Source organism: Erinaceus europaeus, chromosome 8 (genome assembly GCF_950295315.1).
Source record: "Erinaceus europaeus chromosome 8, mEriEur2.1, whole genome shotgun sequence".
Lineage (NCBI taxonomy): Eukaryota > Metazoa > Chordata > Mammalia > Eulipotyphla > Erinaceidae > Erinaceus > Erinaceus europaeus.
Window position 1 is genome coordinate 22,956,634 of NC_080169.1, and position 26,245 is coordinate 22,982,878.

At 40.5% G+C, this 26,245-nt stretch overlaps 1 protein-coding gene across 5 annotated transcripts in view; it reads right to left on the reverse strand.

Annotated features, from left to right (window-relative positions):
* Positions 1 to 26,245, reverse strand: part of CREB5 (cAMP responsive element binding protein 5) — a 502,318-nt gene that overhangs the window by 439,567 nt on the left and 36,506 nt on the right. The gene's annotated exons all lie outside the window — the stretch shown is intronic.

The window sequence follows — 26,245 nt, forward strand, 5'->3', positions numbered from 1 at the left end:
TGTCCTTTCATTAACCCAGTCTCTATCATTGGATGATATTCTAACCAGCTTTTCTGTGTCACTGACCCTAGGGACCATTTACACATGCATAGTAGTTTCAACATGGTAGTCTCAAGAAGTGAGAAGTGTGGGAAAGTTTCACAAATGAGCAGACTGCTAATGTGACCTGGGGTGACTTCTACATACTTCCCGCAACCCTCCAAAGGTAGCTCTCCATTTGTTTATAGGAGAAAAATATCAAGAATTCTGCAGGTTATTAGGAGCAACAACCCATTTTCACAAATCATCAGTGGGGCCTTATAAGAAGGAGCTACATCTGCAATATATATTGTTAGAGATATGTCCAAGAATACATGATAGGCAGGACTTATCAAAGCCAAATGTGGGAAGTATCACATCTTTACCTTTCTACATATGTAAGAGCCACAAATGAGTGAAATAAAAGATTGCGTTGACAATTAGTTTTTAATTCAATGTAAGTTTAATTAGTGATTTCATAATGGTATACAATTATGTGAGTATGGTTCCATACTTCATCTACCACCATTGTTCTGTGTCCCCTACCCCATAACTACCAGAGTTCTCACAAAGACTTAGAGACAATTTGACTATTTCTTATTTCTTTCCATGTTTATGTGTTTTAATTTTCTATTTTCAGCTTATAAGCAAAACCATAAGGTAGTTGTCTTTCACATCCTTATTTACCTCATGAATCATAATCACCTCCAATCCCATCTGGGCCCTCCCGCAAAAAAAATGCAATGTGTTGATTTCTAACTTCTCCTCCTCCCTATGATTTCAGGAACTGATTGGAGCAAATCTGTATAATGCTACAGCACTATGACCTTCTCATACTAATAGGGAAGTTCTGCTAAATGATTATTTATTCCTCCAGATCTATTCCTAGTTCCCCATCTTAAAAGATGCCTTCAGATAACTTAACAGGTTTGTCTCAGACCATGCTAGCAGGTATAGAAAGGGAAAGAAGTCAAGTGTCCACTCCCTGCACTCTCAACTGGAGTCTGGGTAGCAGTGACTGTGTCTCCACATGGCTGTATTGCATGGCAGCTGCCTCTTTCCCACAGCTCAGCCCTCTCCAGTGAATTCTTCCCTTGGTCCACTTCCTCTCCAGATGCAGGGGTGATGTGAATGGCTCCCTGAGATGGTGAGATCCTGGTCAGCCTGACCATAACCCTGAAGTATTCCCTTTCATTATATTTTTCCTCACTACTATGTAATTTCAATAAGTAATCCTTGAAGGGTGCCATCTGTTTTTGCAAGGATGCTGACTGGATACAGTCGTCTGTTTTTGAGGAATAGTTAATCAAGTTCATATGCCTACAACGACTGCAGACACTAATTCACCCAGAACATAGCCCAGATTTGTGAGTCCATGACCTGTGAGCTCAGGGGGACTCTGAATTAGCTGAGGGAGTCCACAGAGCAAACAGAGATCACCTGACCACTGTGCTATGGTAGCTCTCAGACCAAGAAAAGTTACCTATTCAGGGCAGATTTGGAATGAGGTGAGAAGATTTGTTGGATAATGTCTCCTGATTATGTGACCAAAATCAAAATCAGAAAGATGTCACAGAACACAAAAAAAAGGTTATTTATATTTGTGTAGTCCTCAAAACAACCCTGTGAAGAGGTGTTTTATTACCCCCACCCTTGCTAGCAGATGAGGAAATAGGAAGTAAACAACTTTTCCAAGGACTCAGGTATGGAGAGGGGAATCAGAAACCAGATACGCACCTTCCAGTTCCAGCCCTGATCCCTGAAGTATAACTGACATCATAACCACTTGAAATTGTCCCAAAATTATCAGCAAAATGTTCCTAATGGTCAATGATAAATATGAGAAATAGTATCATTCTCAATTTTAAGAAGGTACTAACTTAGAAATGGCAGAACTTCTCTTTCCCCAATTATACATCTAGAAAAAAAAATGTGATCAGGTAATAGCTAATGGAATTTACTATAAAACCACAAAAGAAACATAAGAACCAATTTAAATATGTTTTATAAATGAATACATTATTGAGCTTCTCGGCACTGTTTTTATTTCATCTCTTCAACTGGTCTAAGTCTGATTTCAAGGTTGTCCTTATTTTGACTGTTTTTGCCCTAGCAAGGTGCTGCAGGTTTTGTGAAATCATTGCCTTTACAGCTGTGCTCGCTACATTACAGAAAGGCAAAAGAAATATAGTCTCTCTGCTTCCTTTTTAAAACCTGAGAGTCACACTTTCTCCACTTCAAAGCCACACTGTATGACCTCAGTAGGCTGACATAAATGGCCACTCAAGCACAAGATTATTCATTCAGTGGCTTTTTCCACATGGGGGTGTGGGGGGGGGGAGAGTCATTCGTTAACCTTTGTAGATTTCACAGTTTACAAAACCATTTTCCATACACTAATATAATTTTTCTCCTAGGATGATTTATGAGATGGGCGTATTTTTCCCCCATTTTGTAGATGAGAATCCAAGATTAAGAGAGGGAAATGAATATAACTGAGGTCGTACTACCAGTAAAAAGCAGAGCTAGAACTTGAATTCTGACCCTGTATTCCTAAATACTAGGATTCTCTGAGAACAGAACAAAGTAATTCATTTTACAGTGTTTTGTGGGTGTTTCTCCAGAAGTGCTCACGAGTTCTTAAGAATGCATTTGTAACACAAATACATGAATGTGAGTACAGGCTTCTATCTAGACCCTAAGAGGTTTTTGCAAAAATGGAATGTAGGTTGGTCTCTCATCTTGGAGGCTGGAAAAATACCTAATACCAGTTTCTCAGGGCAAAGCTGCAAAATTCTGGTGCTATATTTTTCATCTACACTCTGGTTGCCAAGCATACTTCCTAGATCTGAACACAAGGTATTCTCCAGAAAACACTTCGGGAAAATTCACAAGAAACTCCTGTCTTCCTCTCTGCCTCTCCTGATAGACATCATCTAACCACTGTAATTGATTTCATAGTTTCAACAGTCCTTCTGAAGCTATAGGAGTCCTGACCTCTCTGCTGAGCATGCTGTCCTCAGGACCTGCTGACATTGTATGTGAAGAGGTGTTGTATGCTTTACATTGGGTTCTAGTTCTCCCCCGCCAAGAGAATTGCATCAGTCCTGTTAATTTCGCGGCCCACTTGGCCCCGCCCCTAGGAAACCCGCCAGAGTTCCAGAGTTGGAGAGTTTCAGAGGGTTCCCCAGTAAGAGAGTTCCAGAGTTCCAGAGTGAGAGAGTTCGAGGGTTCCTGAGTTCGAGAGTAAAAGAAAGAGTGCTTGCGCCGCCGCAAAGAGACAGCAGAGTTCTGTTTGGTGGTTAGTTTGTCTTAGTTTATGAATCGTTGTTCCTGAATAAAGAAATACAGCTTCCCTGCCCAGCCGTTGTCTCCGCGTCTCTGTTACCCGCCCGTGAAGCTAGCCGGCCGGCAAGAGCCTTCCGAAATATTAACAACAAAGAGGTAGCCTTAGATTCCCTCATCTTCTAAGACAAGGTATGGAGAATATGGATGTGAATTCTATTTTAACTGTCCCTGTTGTCTAAGTGCAGGCACCAGTCTTGCTGTATACTAATAGCAAGTGAAGTGAATCTGTTTTCAGACTAATACAGAACCTACTTTAAAGTATTGTTGCACTAGATGAAACTACCAGTGAACAGAGTTTAGTGAATTGTCCAGAACAGAGTGAACTCTATCATAGTTATTATTATCATAAAGCTTGTGACTGGCTTTATGAATAGTGAATAGTGTACCTGCTTTGTCATATACATGACCCAGTTGAAAGTCTGGCCCCCACTGAATTGCAGGAAGCTTTGGCACTATGGTATTATTCCCTGTCTATCTCTATCTGAAAAAGTCAACTCAGGAAGACCTGGTAATGACAAAATAAATAAGCAGATAAATAAAGCTGGTACTATAGAGTTGTATAGCTGTATTCTATGTGGAAAAGAATAAACAATAATAATAAAAGAATAAATAATATACTAAAATTCAAAACTTATTAGAATTAACAGACATGATCAGGGAACTTACAGGATACAGATAATATACAAAACTAATCTGTATTTTATTATACTGGCAATAAAACAAAATAAGATTAAGAAAACAATTTCAGTTTTAAAAGCATCAAAGTAATGAAATATTTTGTTGTAAATTTAACAAAAGGAGTGCATCACTCATATACTAAAAACAATAAGATAGTCTTGGATGAAATTGAAGTAAAACTAAATATATAGGAAGACATGTCAAGTTCATCAATCATATGAATCAGTATAGTTAGATGGCATTAGTCGCCAAGTTGATTCAAAGAAAAATCCAAATGTTCATGAGCTGAAAAATGGGTAAGCAAAATGTGTTATGTCTTTATGTTAAAATAGCATTCAATCATAAAAAGAAATGAACCACTACAGCTAGAAAGGTGGCTCAGTGGTATATCAGTGTCAGGCATTAATCCAGCTCCCCCTGCTCCATGCTGCATTGCTGATAGTATGGCCTATTTACATAATCATTATTTTTACCTGCCCTGCCAGCAGGGTACATTAATCCCGCCAGATAAAACCCTAGCAATCTTTGCTACAGAAGCTTTCTACCTTCCTGCTCTTTCTTTTCTCCACCCCCTTTCCCAGCCATCTCCAACTTGCCACTTCTGGTTTTACCCTATAAAGCCCATTTCTGTTCCTGGTTTCTCTCTTTTTTTCTCTCCCGCTTCCTGACTTGGAGAAGGGCTGGAGTGCAGACCAGGAGGCGGCCATTGCGTTTTCGCACCATGTGGCTTAACCCACTGTGCTCACACTCCCGCATGAGTAACGAATTGTATTACCACACCACCACAAGTTCCTGGTCTCTTCTCCTGTGAAGCTAGCCCGGCATATCAGAGAACTTGAATGTATAAGATCCTGAATTCAATCTCCAGCACTGCATATGCCAGAGTCTTACTCTGGCTCACTCAAGCTCTCTCTCTCTCTCTCTCTCTCTCTCTCGCCCTTCATATTACATATTGTTACAAGAAATGAATTACTGATTCATGCCACAATATGAATAAACCTTTAAAACATTATGCTAAGTGATAATAATTTAGACCAAAAGGGCACATCCAAAATATGATTCAATTTCTATGAAATGTCCAGAATGAGAAAATCTACAGAAACAGAAAAGAGATTCATAGTTGCCTGGGGCTGGTACAAAGGAAGAATGTGAAAAGATTGTTAATGGAGACCGCGTTTCTTTTTGGAGTGATGAAATTGTTCTAAAATTATATAGTGGCAATGACTGCACAGTCCTGTGAATATATAAAAAAAATCACTGAATTGAAAATTATAAAACATGAAATTTTATGGTGATTTTTATCTCAATAAATCTGTTTTAGATATATCTTAAAGTTTACAAGTGGGTACTCTTACCCATTTTTCCACTTGAAAAAAAAAAGTAAATAGATTTTACAAGTTAAGTCTCTAAAGTTACAAGGTCCATACCATCTGAAAAAACTCAGAACACACGCTGACATGAGAACTTTCCACTTGTTAGTTTATTTAAATGGGAAAGTCTACACATCCAATCACAGTGAGCCACTGTACAAATCATGTTAGAAAAATGTTACAGTGGCATGAGAACTGGAACTGTCATAGAAAATCTTAGGGGTTTGGTCTCATATAAGTCAGTCATACATTCTCATGAAGAATACATATTTCACTTCTCAAAATGACACACTAATTTTTAGAATCTACTCATAATGAATTAATGGCAAATTATGAGTAACAAAAGATATTTTTGCAGAAAAACAAATGCCACCTATTTCCTATTCTAAACTCAGAGTATGAGCATTTAACAAGCACATATTATAGAATAAATATCCATCCTTAAACTGCAGTAACAAGAGCATCTCTTATTGATTAATGTCTAATATGCTAGGTAATCTATAAACAATAGTTGAATAAATGTGCGGTTTTCCCTTGTCAAATCTCAAACATTCCTTTGCTGGGTTTGCCTTTTCCTTATACATCTTATCCTATGATTGATTATACCTCTGCTAGCACTAAGTAGTGTTTAGTCTCCACATCTGTTGGTTACCTCTGGCTCCATTCCTTCATGATTTCTTCATCTTTGCTACCAACCCTCTACGTCTCACACCTTTTTCTTTCTCTTACCTTCACATATGATTTATGGACAAAAATCTCTCAGCTTCACTTCTCTTAGGTATGTCTTTTTTTTTTTTCCATTCACACTGCCAAAATCTCTGATAAAACCATCACTTCTTTAACTGTTTTCTGGTACTGCTCACAATATGGCTATGTGATCTCTATGAAGTACTTACTGTGTACAACAGCTCTCATTCCATACTCCTGGAAACTATACTCAGTTTCATTACTATCATTACTCTTTACTTTTGTAAATGAGAATCAAAAACCATACAAAGTTGCCAGTCCATCAGTGTTGTACGTTGAGTCTGTCAGATTCTATGGTTTTCAATCACACGTGATTACATAACATTATAGCTATTTTCGAAATTCTTTTTCCTCAAAGCAAATCTTTCAATTCAAAAGGACCAATCAGTTTATAGACATCAGATATCTCTATATGTCACACAAATGTAGGAGGATAGCAACTAAAAGGTACCAAGGTTCAGGTAAGAACAGTAGCAACAGCAGTACACAGTGGTATGGGAACCACAGCTGAAGAGAAAAAATTAGTTTCAAAGTCCTACTTAGGCCATTTCTTTGAACCTTATTTTTCTTTTTTTAGTTAATTTGTTTATTTTCTTTACATATAAAATGGGGGTAAATGACATATGTATTAAAGACTTTTGTGAAGGTTAAGAAAAATAGCACAAAGCAACTCTTGAGTTCTAGGAGCAAACAGAATAATCAATATCATTTAATTACAACAAAACCCCATAAGAGTAAGGTTAGTTGTCAAAGACAAGGCCAATGCAAAGCAAACCCAAACCTACATGGTAGGCTTTGTACTTTCCAAGCTGTGAGCTCACCTTTCCACTAAGCGTAGTCTGTCATGTTCCAGTAGAATGAATCAGTCAATCCACACAGAAATGTGACTTCTACCTACCCTCTGCTTCCCCTTGAAAGAAGAGTTAGGGGATGAGAAGATGAAAGAATTGAAAAAATAAATTTAATCATGATTGTATGATTCATGAGATTCAAGAAGATTATGCTCAGTGAAGCAAGTAAGAGATGAAGGACAACTACAGAATGATTTCTCTTATATGTGGAATACAGAGAATTGAACATACAGATGTGAAGAAAAAAATTCAACCTATATCTAAGACTGTGGGAGAACTGTAGTGTTTATCTATTGGGGTGGGGATGGGGACACAGACCTTTGGTGATAAGAGTGATGAAAACAAACAAACAAACAAACAAACAAAAAAGACTATACTATAAACCATTACTCAATAGAATTCAAAGAAGAAGGAGAAGAAGGAGAAGGAGAAGGAGAAAAAGAATAATCAGTGAAAAAACACCAGGGCTAAAATTACTCTAACCTAGTAACTAGTACTGCTTTACTGGGGGAGGATGGGGCCTTGAAAATCGAACAAAAAAATTGCTCCTTTTCCTGACTCTTATTTCTGTGCTCTCCCCTACCTTCAAACCAGAAGGAAAAACAGTCAGCATGCAAACTAATATTCTAATTGATAAAGCAGGAAGACTGAGTCAACAGACAAAGGAAGAATGGGATAGAGTTGATAGAGAAGTTTAGATATTAGCTCAGAAGAACACACCCTCCTCCCACCCTCTCATTTCTAGAATCATATTTCCTGCAAAGAACTGACACTGACCTTTTCCAAGAGTATGTGAATTAAGGCCAATTCCACTAGCACATTCATGTGAGGAGAGTAAGGGAGTATATAGCCCATCTTGGCAAGAAGGCTGAAAGGGTGTGGGTGTCTTGTCATCAGATCTACAGGACATAACCCAACCCATTACATCAGCAAGAATCATGTCATTCATAGAGTATGGTGACCAGGCCCACTTGAGTTATCAAATCCCACAGCAAAGCATCAAAGCTTTTGACCTCACTCCTTCATGGCTCTTCTAAGACTCACTATGGAAATTTCCATTCCTATAAGTCACCATGTTTTAGACACCACCTTACGTAGCTAACCATACATCAATTCACTTAAAGTCCATAACACCTCTTCCACAAATGCAACAGCATCATAGTTTATTGTTGATTAAGTTGGATTCAGAGAAGCTATCACACAGTGTTTCACAAAGACTCAAAGATTTAAATACTGGTGTGTCTGAAACCACAACCCATTTTGTTTCTTTGTTTTTCAATAGATTACACAGTTTCTAAAGTAAACTCAGGATCCCTCTCTCTCTCTCTCTTTCTCTCTCTCTCTCTTCTCTCTCTCTCTCTCTTTCGCTTTATCTTCTGTCTTTTTTTTATTTCAAAGCAACACCCTTGCCACTAACATTGGAATCCATTTTTTAGTGAGTGCTATACTGTTAAAAAAATCTTGTTAAAAGACTAGAAAATATAAAATAAATAAATACAGTTTCAGGTCTTCCAATAAATAGAACTAAGAATGACCCGGTGTTGGAGTCTTTCTTCTGCTTTCCTTAATGTTTTATTTATGTATCAAGTATTGGATAAAGACAGAGAAATCAAGAGGGAAGGGGAAGACAGAGATGGAGACAGATGAAGAGAGACTTTTGATGCACTGCTTTACAAGTTATGAAGCTTTCCCAATGTAGTTTGGGACTATGGGCTTGAACCCAGGTCCTTGAGCTTTATGTCATCTGTGCTCAACCAGGTGCACCACTGGCCAACTTTTTAAAGTCTTTCAAGAGCTAATTTATGGATATAGGGAAATAGCACAATGATCATGCAAGTAGATTTTCATGCCTGAGGCTCTGAAGTCCCAGGTTACATTCCAGCACTACCATAAAGCAGAGTTGAGTAGTGCCCTGGTAAAAACAAAAAAAAAAAATGAAAAAAAAATCTTTTAAAAAGAACTCATGTTTGAATTTAAGACTTACATTACTGTCTCTGTTAATGTGGTCTAAACATAGGATGTGTTAAAATATCTGAGTTTCTGTACACCCAGAGAACAAGTCTCCCAACTCTTGATTTCTCTCATGATTCTATCTTGGCACACTATTCTAGTAATCTGAGGGGAAATGCAGCTTCCTCTTTAAAACTAGAACCTTGTTATCCTCTCCCAAGTCACCTTACCAGGCCTAGTCATGTAAGACAATCATCATCCATTCTTTCGTCTTCTTTTGTCTCCTTGTTGGGAAACCAAGGCCTTGCATTTTGAATTCCCATTACAAATTTCTCATCAGGACTGTGATCAGTTAGTGGCATGGGCACTAGACTATAAATTCACTCAGTCAGATTGAATCAATTGAGTCAGTCTGAGACAGAGGGCAAACTCATCTCTAATCCCACTTACCACCAATTTCACCTTTGCAAGTGACAAAAGCATACCCAACTGAGTTCAAGAACAAGTATAAAATGACTACTTTGTTCATCTGTCTGAAAGCTAGTCTTCTACAAATTTAAATCCTTGTATATGTATCTAATACTTCCCAATCCTAGCAACATAAAGTTTAAGCCCTGGCATGTTCCATTGTCAGGAATTTTAAATTCATTCTGTTTACATTTTAATGTAGCACCTTCTCAAATTTGAAAAAAATAAACGTTAAAATTATTTTGACAGAAGACGGCTAGGAACTACTTTCAGGTCAACTGCCCCCCAATTCCACAAGAAGTATATTAACTGCCTTCCACATGCAGGGCACAGAGGAAGGCATTGTCTGTTGCATATTGAAGCAATTTGCTATTCAGAATACACACATTCAGGTCTTTGAGATTAGCAGGTCAGTGCAAAATCTAGCAATCATAAAATTTAGAATCTCAGGGAAAGTTTTACTCAGCAGCAATTGTTCAGACAACAGACAAACAAGAAGAACATATGCTCTAAGCACAGACTGTTAAGAGAAGTAAAATTAAATAAAATAAAAAATAGGTGAAGAGTGTCCAGGTACAAAATAGAAAATAGAATAGGCATATTTAAAGATGACTGCATAATCTGCCTCTCCAAGAAAGGCATATGATCTTTAAGAAGATCATATATGTTATTTTGCCAAAGAACTATAGACTTTGAAGTCACACCATCATATAAGGCTCTTTTTTTCTGGAAAGAATTATTGTGTTAACCAAAAGGGTCTCTAAAAGCAGACTCTTGGCTTTGGGTGCAGTGCCCCCATTAGCAGGCAGTTCATCACAATGAACTCCCCCTCAGCCAATGACCATGTGGTTGCTTTTGACCAATCTATAACCATAAGTGAAAGCATTTAAAAGCAACACACAGAGATTTGTTTTGCAAGAGCGATACAAATAAACCAAGAGACAATTCTCTGAAGACTGAAGGTTCACAACCAGAAAATGCCTGCTGGAAATTTATATGCTGTGAGTGTAAAAGCAGTGAAATTCGATAATCTCAAAGCCACAGATTTGTAACTTGCACTTATGTAAATATTTATGGATTCTTTGGGGAAAAAAATCAATCCTCTCAGCCTTTCTCTTTAGTGTATGCTTCAGGGTTTTTTTTTTTTTTCCTGGAGATGAGGATGTAACTCCAGCTATTGCTCAAGTACATTAAGTCTGCAGCCTGCCTAAGATGAATGTGAATTCCATTTATGATTTTACACTAACAGATTGTATCACATTCTCTTCCCTATGGCCAGTGAGAACACAGAAAAAAAAAATGGTTATCCTCTCTGTGGGAGGTTAAAAGTTTAATAAGTCAGGACCAGGAGCAGTGCACCTGGTTGAGAACACATGTTACCTTGTGCAGGAAGCTAAATTCAAGCTCCCTGGATCCCCACCTGCAAGGAGGCAAAGTTCACAACCACTGGAACTGTGCTATAGGTATCTCTCTTTCTCTCCCTCCCTCCTTTACTTTTCTCTGTTTCTATCATAAAATAAAACGGAGCAGTGGAGTTGTGTGAAGACATGGAGCTCCATGATAAACGTAGTGGCAAAAATAAATAAGTAAATAAATAATAAAAAAAAGACTGTTCAGTAGTATTTATAACATAGTAAGAGAGAAATAAAGTTATCCAGTCATTCCTCCATCATTACTGGGAAGTAACATGCATACAATGCTCTGCTGGCTTCTGAGACCGGCACATACAGGTTGCTACTTTATCATTTTGAACAGGGCTACTACAATCGCCTGCTTACAGTCTTCTTTCTGCTTTCTCACCTCTCCAACTCCTCCTGTAGACTGCCTCAGGGAGACTTTCCCACAATCACGGCTTCTTTGTCTCCTGTCCTCTCCTTACTATCCACCTGAAGCACATACATCCCAGAGTGCAGTCCATAGTCCTGAGCAGGACAGTCAAGGATTTCTGCTGTTCAGTTCTGACTGTTGTCCTGTGCTAGACTAATAGCTATGGAAATCCTAAGATCTGTATTTCTGACTCTCCAGTGGATACATAAGCTGAGTGCACAGTTCTAGCATTTGCTACACAAGTAGTATTTCTCTTTCTCTTTTTTTGAAGTATTTATTTTCTTATTTATTCCTTTTTGTTGCCCTTGTTGTTTTATTGCTGTAGTTATTATTGATATCTTCGTTATTAGATAGGACAGAGAGAAATGGAGAGGGGAAGGGAAGACAGAGACAGGGAGAGAAAGACAGACACCTGCAGACATGCTTCACCGTCTGTGAAGTGACTCCTTGCAGGTGGGGAGCCAGGGCCTCTAACCGGGATCCTAATGGTGGTCCTTGCGCTTTTGCCACGTGCGCTTAACCTGCTGCACTACCATCCGACTCCCTCTTTTTTAAAATTACTTATTTATTTCCTTTTTGTTGCCCTTGTTGTTGGTTTTTATAATTGTTGTAGTTATTATTGTTGTTATTAATGTCATTGTTGTCAGATAAGACAGAGAGAAATGGAGAGAGGAGGGGAAGGAAGAGAGGGGGAGAGAGAAAGACACATACCTGCAGACCTGCTTCACCGCCTGTGAAGCGACTCCCCTGCAGGTGGGGTTCAGGGGCTCGAACGCTGGTCCTTGAGCTTAGCGCCATGTGCGCTTAACCCGCTGAGCTATCTAAGCTGAGCTATCGCTGGACCCCCACCAAGCAGTATTTTTCTAATGCCATACAGAAGCACCTTCTTTTCTATGCATAGCAAAATCTTGATCAAACTTCAAGACTTAAATAATAATACCATAAGAACATGTATATTCCTTTGGTCCTCTTTCTTCTGAGAGTAAGAATTCTTAATCTCATTCATCTTGTAGCTCCAGAAAGTTTAGCCCAGAAAGTTCTACACAGAAGCCATTCCAAACTTTGCCTGAAGCAGAGAGGTGGCTCAGTTGGCAGAGCACAAGACTTTCATGAAAAAGGCCCCAGGTCCTATCCCTAGCATGTATATGCCAGAGTTTAGCTTTGCTTCGGTCTTTTACTGTTATTAAGTATATGAATCTTTTTCTAATGTGTCTGGGATTGACATACATCCACCAGGAAGTGAACAATTTTAACCTTCAGCCCATCTAACTGGTGCCTTGAAGCAGTTACATTTGCTGCTATGAATGCTACCCTACTTTTTTTGTCAAATGCTGTATGTTTGTTACTAGACTAAAAGAACTAAAAGTAATAGCTCACTTGGGTAGTGTGTTATTTTGCCATACACAGGATCCAAGTTCAAGCCTGACTCCCACCACACTGAAGGAAGCTTTGGTAGTGTGGTCTCGGTCTCTCTCTCTCTCGCTCTCTCTTCCTGCCTCTTTGCCACTATTTAGAGAGAGGGAAGATGGGGGGGAGAAGGAGAGGGGGAGAGAGAAAAAAAAAACTAAAGTGGGGGAGACTGCTCTGTTAATGTACATTGGGGAAATTGTAGTCAGATACGTCTGAACAGTTAGTGGAAAGCCTTATTAAAGTTCAAGCGAAGTGGTATGCCAAAGCCACTACAAGGCCATTACTATGAGAGAATAGGAACTGTAGTCAGTACCATTATACCTAACATTCCATGTCCCACTAGCCCTATGTTAAAGTAACTGAATCCCATAGGCCAGATTTTCCAATTGATGATGGTAGCCACTCATGAAGGCCACCCCCCTCCACCTTGCAGGGGGGAACTGGAGGCTTGATCCAAGTCCTTATATATGAAAATGTGTGCACTCAACTGGGTGCCCACATTTTTTAAAAATCTCTGAGAGCCATAAAGAGAAACTGTTTGGATTCAGTGGGGCCAAACTTATATAATGAGAACATGGATGGGGAAACATAATTGGAGAGCTGCAGACAAAGATCTGAGAATATACAGTGATGCTAAAATCAGTGATTGAAAGAAGTCACTGGTGAGGAGGCCAAGATGGGCTAGAGTGACTCAGAACTGAACTACCTGATGATGGTACAAACGCAAAGGATCTAGAAAGAACTCTATTTCCTTGTCAGTAGAACCTGGCAGTTAACAAGTGCAGCAGTAGGGAGTCGGGCGGTAGCGCAGCGAGCTAAGCGCACATGGCGCAAAGCACAAGGACCGGCATAAGGAGCCCAGTTCGAGCCCCTGGCTTCCCACCTGTAGGGGAGTCCCTTCACAGGCGGTGAAGCAGGTCTCCAGGTGTCTGTCTTTCTCTCCCCCTCTCTGTCTTCCCCTTCCTCTCTCCATTTCTCTCTGTCCTATTCAACAACGACAACAACAATGACATCAATAACAACAATAATAACCACAACAATAAAACAACAAGGGCAACAAAAGGAAATGAATAAATATAAAAATATTTTTTTAAAAAAGTGCAGCAGCAACATCTACGTACATGTGATTACTCAGCTGGATAGTGTAGCGGCTTTATCATGAACACAAGCCAGGTACAAGCCTAGCCTCCCCCACACTGGGAGGAACTTCTGTTCTGGGTGTTGGTTGTCTTTGTCTCTCTCTCTCTCTCTTTCTCTCTCTCTATGTCTCTGTCTTTGAGTTCCTCTCTGAAGAAGTCAGTCTAAAGTGATACTCAATGATGACAAAAATATCAAATTGCAAATATTGCAAAACATGTATATTTTATGTATACACACTTTGAAATATACAATCTGTCTGAAAATTTCTATGAAGGCTAGTTAAGATTGTGAGTTTACAAAATTCATCAGTTTTTTACCGAAGTCAGGCAAATAAATTGTATATAAACCCAGCCTATATTCACACTCAAGTTTCCATGCTCTGGAATAGAAAAACCTGGGTAGAAACACTCTCCAGAGAGTAGTATCCAAATAGGGGTACTCCTGAGGGAGTTTTGTGCTTCTATACACACAACAACTTGATCTTTATCTACCCTACTGTGTATGCACACACACATACACATAACCTCTCACTTGGATGACGCAACCTCTACATAGAATCACTCAGGAATTGAAGTAGATAGAGCCTCACAACTAATTTTCCATACCACACACACACACACACACACACACACACACACACTTGGCAAAAGGATAGAATGGCATCCCCAGAAAGTGGTTAGAATTCAGATCAACTATAATAGACTAGCACAGTCTAGAACCCACTTGTTTATGTTCAAATCACAAAGTCTAGTATATGCAGAGTAACTTCAGATCTAAGGAATGTTAGATACCAGTCTCAGTACAGAATAATTACTTTGCAACAAAAATTGTTTAATGAATGCACAAAATAAAGGGGAGTTTCTTTAGATGCAGAATCCTCACATTCATATTCTCACATCTGCTTCCTTTATACAACCCTGCATCCACTCCACAGGCACATGTCACAAGTCTTCTAGATTACTATTATAATTGAAGTATTTATGAAGCGCATAAGAGGAGTCAGTGACCTTTTGTGCCCAAACTGCCTTAACTATACGCACAGAGAAAGAGCTTGGTTCCCATTACAGGCATGGAATTCCTTATAGACTTGCAACTGTCTTCTTTTTCTAGTGTTTGCCCTTCTTCCATAGCCAGTCAATAGCATCAGGCCGAGCCCGATGCAAAGTTTCAAGACCTCCTTTGAATCTGGAGAGGTGGCAGTCGTTGACTATGTGGGTCATAGTGAAGATTCATCAAATAGCATGTGTTTCCAGGTTTATAATCCTTAGGAAGAGACATCTACTTCTTAACCAATTATTCCAAATGTAGACTAGTATGAAAAAAATCTAATTTTCAAAAGGCCTTATGAATTACAGAAACTACACATTTTAACCCATTTCCAATACTTTGCCAAGACCTGTTTTCATCACCTTCTATCCCTGGTTTCTCTCGTTTGATTCAAGGTCCACAGACAGAGAGAATGGGAGTAGTTTTGTTGAGGCAGCCAACCACATTCAGTCCCTATGACAATTGATTTTCTGTGGGGAAATTACGTTATAACAACCACCATTTATTTGAGTTGCTCTGAATGTCTTTTTCTAAAACTATGTTGGACATTTCCTAATTGCACATTTTCTTCAGCATGAGAAATTGTAAGCTTAGTAAACTATTTATTTCCGTATTCAAATAATATATAAATCAAGTATTAGAATGGCAGTTTAGAACAGCAGGTTCACACTTTCAAACTAGCATAATTTTTTGTGATTGCCTGGGCTCTTCCTCAAGTAGCTATTTCTAGTGACATGTTATATAAAGCCCTCAGATACCAACTAATTGGTTTGAAACCCAATTAGGCATATTACAAATATCCTTGGGTTTTTTTTTTTTTAATAATCTAGGTCTAAGACAATGTATCAGAATCATTGTTATCAATCACAACAAGATCTATCAAACAAATAGTATCTATTATACTGACACCCTTCTTCTGGAAGAAAAGACCAAAAAATAAATAAATAGAAAAAAATTAAACTCACCATCAATATCAGCTAATTTTCCAAAATAGTAGGGTTTTTTTTTTTAATTATTACAAGGCATTATAATTTCATTTCAGAGGGCCCAAGAAAAGTCATACATTCAGTCTCATCACTGACAGTTCCTTACTTGACTGAAAATCAGTAGAATTGTTCTCCATCTATTCTACTCCCATCACCAGAGGGAGCTGGGAGAACAAAGTAGGAACAAAAAAAAAAAAGAGTGGGGGAGGGGGAGCAAAGGAGATAGCATAATGGTTATTCAAAAAGACTTTCTTGCCTAAGGCTCCAAAGTCCCAGGTCAAGTCCCCACCACCATGATAAACCAGAGCTGAACAGTGCTCTGGTCTCTCTCTATATATGTATCTTTCTCTCTGTATTCCTGTCTCATTAAAATAAAACAAATAAAATATATTTTTTAAAAGCGTAAGGATCCCAGTTCAAGCCCCCAGGTCCCCACCTGCAGAGGAGTGGCTTCACCGCCTGTGAAGCAGAACTGCAGGTGTCTGTCTTTCTCTCCCTCTCTCTGTCTTCTCCTCCTTTCTCCATTTCTCTCTGTCCCATCCAACGACAGCAACAACAACAATAATAATAATAATAACCACAACAAGGATAAAACAACAAGGGCAACAAAAGGGGAAAAAAATGGTCTCCAGGAGCAGTGGAATTGTGGTGCAGGCACCGAGCCCCGGCAATAACCCTGGAGGCAAACATATATATATATATATATTTTTTTTTTTTTTTAAGTTCAGGAGAGAGTTGTGGTTACAAGACAGAATGGAAAGATTCTTAACTGAGGAATGTGAAAGGAGCTGAGGAACCTTGGAATGTGAAAGAAAATAGAGTAAGGCAGGGTCCTCAGAGCTTTATCTTAAGTAATTCACAGTTTATGGCACATGAAGTCAAGGTGCAAGCTATATTTAAAAGCACAGGTTCCAATAGAAAGAATCTAAAACAAAACAGAAGATTAGGGGTGGGAGTTGATAAGAAGTTAAGGCAAAATGAGTTAAGTCTGCACAAAAAATAAAGAAGATACATTACACTTTGGAAGTAACTTTGGGGGGGGGTGGGACTGAAAAGAATAACTCTGATATGTACCCTAAGAGAATAATGACTTAAAAAAAACAAAAACAAAGTACTGCTTGGTTCTGGCATATGGTGGTGATGGCAGCAAAGTTCTTAAATGCAAATCCTGTGTGTTATCTCAGGACTAACTTTTCTCCCCAGCCCAAATAATTTTTTCTGAACTAATGAATATATTACTTGCTTTTTTTTTCATATTTTATCTGATAGCACAGAAGTAAATTGAGAGCAAAGGAGGAGATAGAGAGGGAGAGAGAAAGATCAATACTTGCAAGCCTGCTTCACAGTTTTTGAAGCATCCCCACCGCAGGTGGGGAGCAGCGGCTTGAACCCAAGTTCTTGTGCATCATAATCTGTGCATTTAACCAGGTGTTCTACCACCTGGCTCCAAATACGTTACTTTCTTCTGTGTGCACATTTTACAAATAAAAAGAATAGAAGAGAAGGAAAAGAACAGATACGAAGATGAAGAAAATGTCATATTGTTCAAAGCTAATAAGAGTTGGAAAATGGCTAAGAATTGATTAAGAAGCCCATGTTTCAATCCTATCTCAATAATGTGTAAGTATGTGAGCAGTGAAGGGACCTCAGAAAAGGTATCACAAGACTGTGTTACAGCTATGACTTTGTTGCTAGAGGCATATCCTGGAGCAAGTTACTTAACCCCTCTGGACCTCAGTTCCCACCCTTGTAAAATGAAGTGATAACATTAATTCATCTCTCATGCCACCTGGCTCCATGCCACGTGTTACTAAGTTTACATTCAAATCATAAAACAGAACCAATTAATTATCAAAGTATCATTTCATGTCGCTTGCTGGGTATATTTTCAAAATTTAAGCACAAACACAGATTGATTCATCAATACCCTTCCTCTGACTCAATCATTACCAAACCCACCCTGGCAAAATAAGTAAATAAATATCCAGGACTCCTGTCTTATTTTTTTCCATTTTTTATTTGTGATTAATACTGAGTTCTAATATTTTAAGATTACAATGTATAGTTTTAGACCCAAGTCCTGTGTACCTGTGTACCCACCTTCCCATCTTACAAAGATAACCATTATAGTTTTCACAAGTCTTAAAGACAGTCTGTTTGTGTGTGTGTGTTTGCAAATTCATGTGGAGCCATTCCCTAGATTACACATGTGAGTTGTCTTCATCTCTTCATTTACTTCACCAAGCATAACCACCCCCATTCCATCCATTTTGTCCTAAAGAATACAATATTATCTTTTTTTTTATTGCAGAGTAGTATTCCATGGAATAGATATCTCATAACTTCCTTAACCAGTTATCTGCTAATAATAGGACTCCCACGTTTTAGAAGTGACAGTTCGTAATCAATTAAGTGATGTAACTAGGAGCAGGAAGAAGGCTCACCTAGTAAAACACACACTTTACCATGAGTGAGGATCTGGGTGTGAGCCCCTGGTCACCACATGGGAACACTTGCACAGGGAAAGCTGTGGACTGGTACTGGAGTATCTTCCCTTCTCTCTCTGATCTCCCTCCTCCCCATCTCTGACATTCTGTGTTAAAATAAGAGTCTTCCAGGAGGGGAAAAACACACACTGGCATGGAGTCACAGCAATAACCCTGGTGACAAAATGAATAGATGAAAACTAAAAAAAAAAAAAAAAAAGGTATGTGGGAAGTTAAAGTCCCATTTTGGCTATCTGGAAAGTCTTCATTTAGACACAAGAAAAAAAGTATTCCTAGTCAATGGCTACATTTATAGCTCAAACTAAGGATTCCTGAGTTCAGAGAAGTGTGTAGTCTGAAGAACTGAAAGACTTGGAGACAAACCAATCTGGGGTGTCCAACATAAACTTGAGCAGATGTAAGAAAAAATTGGAATCAACAGAAATTAAACCACACATACACCCTTACCAAAAGAGAAAAAAAATTAATTGACTGAAATGGTTTCTTCCTGCTTATTATCTTTTTGGAGATTCTAATCTTTATAGTCATCTGGTCCAAGCCAAAGGGGAAAAGAAAGCCTGAGGTATACCTGGGGCCAGGTAGGAATGTGGGATAGTTATGTAATTTGTTAGAAATGCCAAACAAAATAAAAATCCTTGAGTCATCAGTTTTCATATCTTGCTCTCACAGCTGTGACCTTTTTCCACCCAAACACACCTTCACATCACCCCAACTCCCCTCCCTCAAGCAGGTATATGTACGGGGTCTATGTTCCAGTAACACCCTGAAAGAACATTCTTTCTTTCTTTTTTTTTTTTTTTTTAAGATTTTATTTATTTATGAGAAAGACAGGAGGAGAGAGAAAAAAACAGACATCACTCTGGCACATGTGCTGCTGGGGATCGAACTCAGGACCTCCTGCTTGAGAGTCCAAAGCTTTACCACTGTGCCACCTCCCAGACCATGAAAGAACATTCTTTCTGATATATTCTCCACAACAAACAAGAATCACTGAAGTTGTTCTCAGCTGAAGTAGATAATTATATTAAGGGGATAAATGCCCTAAGATCCTTAGTTAGTTGGTTTACATTTGTTGTTTACTAGGTTTATAGCTCTAATAGAACAAATATGCATGAAAGGAAGCTTCCGAGTTAAATTCCTTCTGGAATGTGGGTCTGGGGATCAGTCCCATTGGAATACACCAAGTTTACTTGTCAAAGGATTAGGAAAAGTGAAACTACCAACTGTTGAACATTTACTATTAGCTACAGCTATATACTAGGAGTTAGGCACAAGGCCTATAAATAGTGATAGCAAGTGCTGACATACCTAGAGTGCCTTCAAGTCCTGGGTTATGTTTACAATAGGTTTTTACAAACTACAAGAAAATAAAGCTATGAAAACTCTTGTAAGTCAAAATGGTATAAAGCGAAGAAGCAAGTAACCATTGATTTATATGGAATTTTTTTAACATTCCCAGACCCCCAAAATAACTACCATATAGTACATAAGCCCTGAAATAGTACTCTTGCATATAGTAGAAGCAGGCTGACATAATAAATTCACAGCATGAATAAAGTACTTCCCCAGGAACAGAATGTTGTAGTGACACTTTTTTAGTCTTGGGGGCTACACTATCCCTAGAACAGCTGCTACAGAACAAATACTGAGTGACAGTTTTGCTTTTTTTCCTCTAGTTGTGAAATTGGCAAAAAAAAAAAAAAGAAAAAGAAAAAAAAAAGGGTGGGGATGGGGGGGGCAGTGGCACAGCGGGTTAAGTGTACTTGACTCAATGTGGAAGGACCAGAGTAAGGATCCCAGTTTGAGCCCCAGCTCCCCACCTGCAGGGGCATCCCTTCACAAGCAGTCAAGCAGGTCTGCAGGTGTCTATCTTTCTCTCCCCCTCTCTGTCTTCCCCTCCTCTCTCCATTTCTCTGTCCTATCCAACAACGAACAACATCAACAACAACAATAATAATCACAACAAGGTTACAACAACAAGGGCAACAAAAGTGGGGGGGATGGCCTCCAGGAGCAGTGGATTCATGGTACAGGCATTGGGCCCCAGCAATAACCCTGGAGGCAAAAAAAAAACAAAAACCTCTCTAAATTTCTTTGGATTAGTGAAAGTAGATATTATTGTTCTTCCATAAAAGTAAAGCAGCATAACAGAACTTCTGAAAACTAGAATTCTGAAATAAGCAGTCCTTTGATCTCTGCTTTCTAGGTAAGGAGGTAGTTACTACTAATGATCTAGAACTATGAGGAGACAGAGAAATTTCAAGCCCACCTACTTAAATTCTACTGTTCTATCCAGGTGGGGAGTAAGCAATAACTTTATTTTTGAGGTGCTTGGGTTTCAACATAATAGACACTCAATAGATGAATCTGTTTAAACCCAATGGCACCCTTCTTTAGTGGAGAAAATGAATTCTACTTTATAGATTGAAAAATTGGATCTAGAGATTTCCTCAGGCTATTATGGAGCAGAACAGGGCCAAGATCCCAGATTGCCTGGTTTCTTCATGTTCTAGGTTCTGGGTGAGGGAGCTTGTTTCCCCAACATTTAAAAAGTTTGTGGGCCCCCATAGGACCTTGCCCTCAACTTGGATCAACAACGGCAGAGAATGTTCCATCCTCCAAAGGAAGGATGGACAACATACTCTATGCTACAACTGAGGAAGATGGGTAGATATTGGGGCAGCTTGGAATGTTCCTACTCATGATTACAGAATGTGAGCTCAGATCCACAGGGATGCAGAGGTCACGTAGGCTCCTAAGCTGAATATGGACCCCAGACCAAATCAACTCAATGGGGTTTACAGTCAACAATATTTATACCCCTTCCCTATATTAGGGAGCTACTCTCTTCTCTGATCCAGCTCTCTGTCCCTTTTCTAGCTATGACATCATCTCCCCAGACAATAACTAAGATCCACCTGCGTATCAGATTTCAGGTTCAGGGAAAAAAAACAAAAAACTAGTATATCCACAGGGCCTTTGGAGTATAACTAAAATATGCCTCCTAGATATCTACAAAACTCTTCATCTGCACTATTCCAGCCTTTAGATCCATGATTGGTCAACAATTTGTTTGGCTTTGTATGTTAACTCTCTTTTCAGCCACCAGGTTCCAGATGCTGCCATGATGCCAACCTGTCTTCCCTGGACAGATGACCCCACCAATGTGTCCTGGAGCTCTGATTCCCCAGAGCCCCACCCTACTAGGGAAAGAGAGAGGCAGGCTGGGAGTATGAATTGACCAGTCAATGCCCATGTTCAGCAAGGAAGCAATTCCAGAAGCCAGACCTTCCATCTTCAACATCCCACAATGACCTTGGGTCCATACTCCCAGAGGGATAAAGAATAGGAAAGCTATCAGGGGAGGATACGGAGATCTGGTGGTGGGAATTGTGTGGAGCTGTACCCCTCTTGTTCTACGGTTTTGTTAATGTCTCCTTCTTTAAATAAATAAATGTTTTTTAAAAAGTTTGTCACACATTATCTCTACAAAGAATTGAGGAAAGAGCATGATTTTCAGGAATTTTAAATTTTATTCAGGAAAACTCAGAACTTCCATACTAGGACAAGAGAAAAAGAAAGAGTGTAAGACAGAGAGAGAGAGAAACAGTTAACACATGATGACCTGGACAGAGACCAAACCACACCCACAGGTTTTCCTTTTAACATCCAAGCCCCGCCTCTATCTTTACAAGCCACACCTGTCACCACTCCCATTCTCTGGGCTGTACCCTCCAGGTATTTCCTGTGCCTCAACAGCATGATGCACCATTAGTATACAACCAACATTTGGTTTTTATTTTCACTGGGGTCATATTTGGGGCTCTTCCAGTGACCATGCCATCCTGCTGAGTCAGTCCCAAATGCTCTTTTGCATGTACAGCTTCCTGAAACTGGGGGTAGAGGGGTGTGGAGATGGGGAGAAAAAGCAAATAGACTGATGAAAATTGTGAGTAGAGCTATCAGGAAGAAAAAAAAAAGGGGGGGTGGGGAGGAAGATGGTCAAGCAACTGTGCCTCAGCTGCTCTGAAGATTTCCTCCAGGGTAAAGGTACAGAATCATCAAGCAACTATAAAAAGTAACACTTTACACATTGTCTGTGGGATTTTATTCTTTGGGGTAGTTTGTCACTGCCATGATAGACCTCAGATATTCTAAGCAAAGCAGCATGTCCTCACTCAACTAAATACTTGGGAAGCATATTGGCTTCTTAGATCTGCTTTCATTCTTCATCAATATCCTTCTCCAAAGATAAATTCTTCCTCTTCTTGAATTATTTCTTTTTCTTTAATTTTTTAAATGCTTATTTATTTTCCACTTTGTTGCCCTTGTTGTTTAACATTGCTGTGGTTATTGATGTCGTTGTTGTTGGATAGGACAGAGAGAAATGGAGAGAGGATGGGAAGACAGAGAGGGGGAGAGAAAGACACCTGCAGACCTGCTTCACCACCTGTGAAGCGACTCCTCTGCAGGTGGGGAGCCGGAGGCTCGAACCGGGATCCTTATGCCGGTCCTTGAGCTTTGCGCCACGTGCGCTTAACCCGTTGAGCTAGCGCCGGACTAGCATTGGATCGACCTTCCCATGGTGCATCCCGTGAGTACCCATTCATTGGGGAAACTGACGATCCTTCCTAGCCGACTGAATCCACATGGATCCCAGTCACTTTCAAAGCCAGCAACAAGCAGCTCCTGACAGCTTTCAAGTTGTTGGTCCTGCTCTTCGAGTCCTCCAACTTAATGTTGAGGGGCTGTCCTTTGCTAAACGCGTTCTTATTGGTCAATTGGCGATACAGCATCAGGCAGATGTTATTTGCCTACAAGAAACACATATAGCAGTCGATGAAGCTGCTCGATTTACCATCAGTGGATTCTATTTAATATGCTATAATCTCCATCCTAAACACGGCCGAGCCATGTACGCTAAATCGTATCTTGCAGACGTTTACCATACGGCCTCTTCGACCTTCTACAACTCCATTACTATTGGAACTATTCAGCTCGTCAACGTATATAAGCCTCCCAGTGCCTCGTGGGATAATGAGGTCCTGCCTACCCCGAATCACCCAGCCGTTTACGTTGGAGACTTTAATAGTCATCACCAAGACTAGGGATATTCCTCCACTCATGCTGATGGCTCTATCTTAGCCGACTGGGCTTCAGCGAATGACCTCTCCCTATTATACAATCCCAAACAGCCAGGCTCTTTTTACAGTGCTAGATGGAATAAAGACTCGTCACCCGACCTGTGCTGGATTAGCACAGACAATGGCCAAGCCTTTCCCGCTACGAGACAAGTTCTCAAGATCTTCCCGCACAGTCATCACCGCCCAGCTATCATCCACATTGGTCTCCAGCTCCCACTGATTCTGTGCTCGGAGAAACTAAGATGGAACTTTCAGAAAGCAAACTGGCGTCTGTTCAGTGATCTTACCAACAAATCTATTCCTGCAATTCCAATTAACTCTATCCCCTCTGAAGATTCCTACAGGCGCTTCCGCCAAGCCATCTCCAAAGCAGCTTCCCAAGCTATTCCTCGTGGGAGATGTGCTGACTATACTCCTTGTCTTGATGCTGAATGCGAGCAACTACTAAAGCAGTATGATGAGTCGGGCGACCCAGATGTGGCTGACCATCTCATTGCCTCCCTGGATGCAGCACACCAAGCCCACTGGCAACAACTCACGGAAAGTCTGAACTTTACCCACTCAAGTAGGAAGGCCTGGAAGCTTCTTCATAGTCTGGGTGCCGGTAGCCAACCCTCTCCCATCTCCCATCCTCCCATTTCTCCAAACTCAGTGGCCAGTCACCTAACTCAAGTTGGACGTGCTAAGATTGACCCAGTTTGGAAAAGAGAAATTTCCCATGAGTGGTCATCCCACTTCCATTTACCTTGTCCATCTCCAAAACTCTCTCCCTTTACTCTGTCTGGACTGGAAGACGCTTTGAAGAGGGTTAAACCGGGAACAGCTGCTGGCTATGATAACATCACCCCAGAACTCATCCTTAACTTGGGCCCCGCGGCAAAGAAGTGGCTCACTACATTCCTGTCCCACATCTTGGAATCTGAATCTATGCCCAAAATTTGGCGTCGTGCGAAGATAATAGCAGTTTTGAAACCAAAGAAAGACCCAACACTGGTCGCCAGCTATAGACCAATTTCTCTCCTCTCCGTGTGTTACAAACTCCTTGAGAGGCTGCTTCTGTCACGTATTTCTCATCTTACAGAGAAATTCCTATCACCCGCCCAAGCTGGTTTCCGCCCAGGAAGATCTACCTGCGAACAAGCCCTGGCCCTCTCAACTTACATTGAAAATGGATTCCAGAAGAATTTAAAGACAGGTGCTGTCTTTGTTGATCTCACAGCAGCCTATGACACAGTCTGGCACCGTGGTCTCCTAGTCAAGATCTCAAGATGCCTGCCTCCATGGGTGGCCAACACTATATTGTTTCTTCTCCAAAACAGAAGATTCCAGGTGCATCTGGGTGACAAGTCTAGCAGATGGAGACCTGTCTCAAGTGGCCTCCCCCAGGGCTCTGTTCTGGCTCCTACGCTATTTAATATTTACATCAATGACCTCCCAGAAACTTCTTCAAGGAAGTTCATCTACGCTGATGACATCTGCTGTGCAACTCAGGCATCCAAGTTTGACATCCTCGAGGAAACACTCACGAAAGACACGTCTCTGATATCTGATTACTGTAAAAAATGGCGACTAATCCCTAGCACTGCAAAAAACGGTATCATCTGTTTTCTATCTACACCATGCCTCGGCCTCACGTGAGCTTAATGCGCAGCGTGACAGTATGAGAATCCGGCATGAAACCCAGCTAGTCAATCTTGGCGTTACTCTCGATTGCACCCTGTCATTTCATGAACATCTCATAAAAACTGCAGCAAAGGTGGGTGCGAGGAATAACATCATTGCAAGACTGGCCAGCTCCTGATGGGGCTCGAGCGCTTCCACACTACGATCATCATCTCTGGCATTATGCTATTCCACTGCAGAATACTGTGCCCCAGTATGGTTTCGTAGCCCCCATGTCCACTTGGTCGATTCCAAATTATACTCCTCCATGAGGATCATTTCTGGAACCATCCGTTCCACCCCGGTTCCATGGCTGCCAGTTCTTAGCAACATCGTCCCGCCAGATATTCGTCGGGATGCGGCATCATCTAAGTTCATTTCCCACGTCTACGCTCGACCGGACCTGCCAATATACACGGATATCTTCGCCCACCCTGTCCAACGCTTGACGTCTCATCACCCAATCTAGTCCCCTACAGCTACACTGAACTTCTCTGTTCCAGACTCTTGGAAACAGAGTTGGCAGTCAGCTGAGGTAAAGAACAAACACCTCATCACAGACCCCTGCAAGCGTCAACCCGGCTTTGACCTAGCACATTATGATTGGGCCCTCCTCAGTCGCTACTGAACAGGCCATGGCCGGTGCGCCGCTATGTTCCATCGCTGGGGAGCCAGAGACGACCGGAACTGCCCCTGCGGCTACAGACAGACAATGACTCACATAGTCGACGACTGCCACCTCTCCAGATTCAAAGGAGGTCTCGAAACTTTACATCAGGCTCAACCTGACGCTGTTGACTGGCTACAGTAAAAGGGCAAACACTAGAAGAAGAAGAAGGAGGAGGAGGAGGAGGAGGAGGAGGAGGAGGAGGAGGAGGAGGAGCAGCAGCAGCAGCAGCAGCAGCAGCAGCAGCAGCAGCAGCAGCAGCAGCAGCAGCAGCAGCAGCAGCAGCAGCAGCAGCAGCAGCAGCGCCGGACTCCCTTGAATCATTTCTTAAAGTGCACCAAGTCATTTCCTCTTTCTTCAGCTTAATCTAGAACCAGACATAGCCCTTCTGAAGCAAGAGTCTCTTTGCAAGAAAAAGAGCTCTG